A 4,113-nucleotide genomic window follows, 5' to 3' on the forward strand; every position below is an offset into this window, starting at 1 on the left:
ATGACAACAAAATGAAATATCGTTTTTTTTCTACAAATTGTTACTGCAGGCTTTTGGAATATATGCACTCATCCATGGAGGTAGCATTGGTAACTTGAGTTCCGGGAGTGTAAGATAGGGTCCTACACAGTACACACAAATTGAGATTATGTAAGATATTATTGTAGTCAAGAATTCTTCAGATGAAAAGATGGAGTTTCCTCTGAAGAAAAGCATATGATGCAATTATCGTGCAGTCGTTGGCCATCAGGCCCGTATGTTATCTTATCAGGTCATGGCTTTCCATAGGGAAGATCTACACTCCCTCGTGCAACTTATGAAATCCTACTAACTGCAGGAGGAATGTGGAATGGAGTTTGTGCGGTTGCATATTTATGTCCGTTATGGCGTGCAATGTTACAAATGATGTTATCTACAGAGTTTTCATCTATCTTTTTTTGTATCAGAAGTCATTGAATAATTTTATATAAGCAGAGAAAATAATCTTTATTTTAAGGGTTTTGAAAAATGTCACCCCAACTGAAGAAATCTAACACCAATTTTTACCCAAATCATGCAAAATTCTAGGGGTGTTCATAATGCCAATTCAAGTTTTTACCAAACTTGGTGTGCTGACTTAATGCAATGCAAAAGCAGTATATCTCAAATTTCAGCATTCAAGTTTAAGCAGTTTATAATTTATAGAGTTATAATTTATAGATATTTTGAAAATATCCTCGTCCTCTCCTTTTTTATTTCCATGAAATTTCAAATTGTCGGTCGCTACCTGTTCCTTGGAGGTACCATCAAAGGAATGAAAAAAAGAACAAAGAAAATTTCGAAAGAAGTAACATTTTTATGGCAAAAGAAATTTGATATCCCATATTATACCTATCAATTGAAAATATACAAGTAGATATGTGCTGAATAAATGCGTAAAACGCATTTATTGAAACAAATTTTTGACATCAGAAAGGAACACGGTGAACGGCTGTGCAGTGAGGAGAAGAAGGTTATATTAGCTTCAAATTGAAAGCAAAGAACACTTTGGGTATGCAACTGGAACGGCAGTCAGTTCGAAAACAATCCATTCATCCAAAAGAAGAAAAATGTCCTTAATGCCAACTTCAACCAGAGAAACTCCAGTGTCATCGCCGACGTCCGAAGCAGAGATTGACAGTGAATATCAAGAGTCCGAAAAATCAGATGAAACATCCACACAAACAAGGAGGAAATATAACAAAACTGGAACTGCAACCAAGATAGTAATGTTTTCCAAGCTATCAATCCAAAAAGCAGATCGACTATCAAAGAAGCTGTTAAACTAAAAAAGGAAAATTAAGAAAACACTACATTTAGACAACTGGTCATTGCATTTTAATGGTAAACGTATTGATAACTAAGAATACCAAGTGCTAGTTTTAAAAAATGAACTGAGAGAAGCTAAGTTAGAAGCAGTCCAATTACCAAACGGAAATGTCGATGCTGTTATGAAAGGAATAACGGTTGTTTTAAATTAATAAAATTTATGGAACTGTGTAAAGATGATTGTCGCTGATATAGCGAGTGTGAACACTGAGAAAAGAAATATATTGTCATTCAGTTGCAAAGACTCTTTGCTCAAAGGAGTTTGAAGGAACTGCAATTTATTGATTGTCAGCATCATATCCGTGATAGAGTTCTTTGTGTCGTAATTCCTAACCGCCTCAGCTACCACCATCACCACCACCACTACCACCGCCACTATCATCACCCCCACCTCTGCCTCTATCACAACTACACCTCATCCTATTTCTCTCACCCCATTACCATCACAAAACGCTAAACGTGTGTGCTTGTTCAGTATGTTAGTTCAGTGTTTAGTCCCTATTTCTCTCACATACCCACTCTTTCTCTCTCTGTTATTATTACTCCCACTGCCACCATCAACTCTTCTACGTTTAATAAAACATTAACTCTCTCTAAATTTCTTGTCTCTCTTTCTATCCCGCTCTTTTCCTCCCATTCTCTCTCCGTCTGTCTTCGCCACCCCTCACCATCTTTTTGCCTACTATTACTCTACCCCGACATGAGCAATAGTAGAAGGGTCATTGAATAGTGAAAAAGGGGATCAAAGTGTGATACACTGACACAGAAATTAGTTTTCGCATTTATTATAATAGGCATGCTACTGATTAGATGACGAGTATATTCTTGAGGAATTTCTTGCGAAGCTCCATGCAGTAATTGCAAGTGGTCTAGCTTTGAGGGTGCTTTCTTGTTCTTTCTACGATGTGCCTTCTTCATTATGCCTGGAGATGTTCAATAGGGTTCATGTCTAGATATAAAGCCGATCGAACACCGACGAGCATAATGAACAGGACAATCGAGCAATTGTCGATGGCAGCCTACAAAACCTACATGTGAAGCGGGGAGTGTTTGTTAGAGACCATAGGGATGAATAACGAAACCTGCCAAATGGCCAACGGATTCATTTGAGTCAATTGCCACCGGGAGTTGGACCCCCTAGTATTTGTTTATACAACTCTCTAGAAGAGAAAATATGAAATAATAGCTCTGACTTAGTTTGATGTAAATTAGTCCTTCTTTTGGGGCACATGCATATGTTTAGACATTGACATTGCAGTTGGGCAAAGTCATTCCTCACTTCAAAAGGCATCAAGCACAAGCATTGCTTGGTTTTGAAAATCTCTCTTAACATATCTATTACGCATTACACGCTGTTTGACCACAGCTGTGCAAGATAAAACGTCCAATGAAAGATACATGATGGTATAAAGGAATGCCTCAATTTGAGTGGTAAGCTCTGATCACACAAGGCAAAAGGCACCAGTCATTACCGTATCAGTGCAAAAGTGGGTAAGTCTGTAAAATGACCGAAAGGTGATAACCGTACTCTTATATATGAGAGAACAATAAGGTAATGACATGGCTCTAAATTGATAAGCAGCTGTTATATAAGTGTACATGCAATTGTGACTTCCTATGACCTAGTTATCTAGCATAGTTTCTAGTTTACACATCAGTTAGATATATTTCGGTGTCTGTACTCAGTATTAAATTGATTTGTAGTCTCCGTGTTTCAAGTATCAGACCTGCACAACAATCACGTGTTTTGTTTTATGAGTTTAAAAAAATATTTAATCGATATTTAATCCTTGCTTTCATATTTTCTTTTTATTTGTATACTAGCATTATGACCCATCGTTGCCGGGTCATAGTGCTAGTGCATGTATATGTGTAAATATATGTGTACATAATACATGTATATATATATATATATATATATATATATATATATATATATATATATATATATACATCTACACATAAAATACAAAATACAAAGTTATATCTTGATATCGCTAGTGATAACAATACTCAAAATATATAACAGACTGGGATTGTAGGCCCGTCTCTTGCAATTTCCATCAATTGCATCTTGTCCTCCCTCTGGCATAGAAGTGTGGCTACAATCCAGCCTACCTCTACTTCTGGGGGGACATTTTAAATTTTTATCCGGGACGTCCTATGTCCCAGATATAAAGGTAAAAATAAGATATTTCCACTTTGTAAGGTTCGAGTCGAGTACTCCTTTGCACGCTCCGTTGACTCGAACCTTGCTTCTATTGTGGGGAATTTACCGCCTCTGGTTAGATACTTGATATCTTTCATAGTCGCACCAAGACACTTTTCGAAGGTGCTTTCCTCCAGGTGTTCAAATCTTTTTTCTCTACATTGTATACTTTATAGACAATAGTCTTTTCTTTAATTTAATTTTTTATTTCGTTTGGTGGTGTTATCCTAGATTCACCGTCATTATCAGTGATCAATCCGAAATAGGTTTGCATTTCTTCCATTTCAATTTTAATGAGTTCGCGCCCGCCGACGGCTGCAGCGAAATTCATTTTTGGACTTTCTTCTATCGAAGACATTTTTAAAAAATGCTTCCGTATAAACGGTGAAAATATTGTCGGAATTGAATCGTGTCCCCAAACAGGGTGCATCAAATAGCAGTACGCAGTTGAAGCTATAGTCCGTTATGTATAAGAAATAAACCAACAGCAGTACTCAGTAGAGGTGGCTGTTCAAGAAAACAGACATTATATACAGCCAAACTTCATATAGATACTT

The sequence above is a fragment of the Octopus sinensis genome, linkage group LG2 (assembly GCF_006345805.1).
Source record: "Octopus sinensis linkage group LG2, ASM634580v1, whole genome shotgun sequence".
NCBI lineage: Eukaryota > Metazoa > Mollusca > Cephalopoda > Octopoda > Octopodidae > Octopus > Octopus sinensis.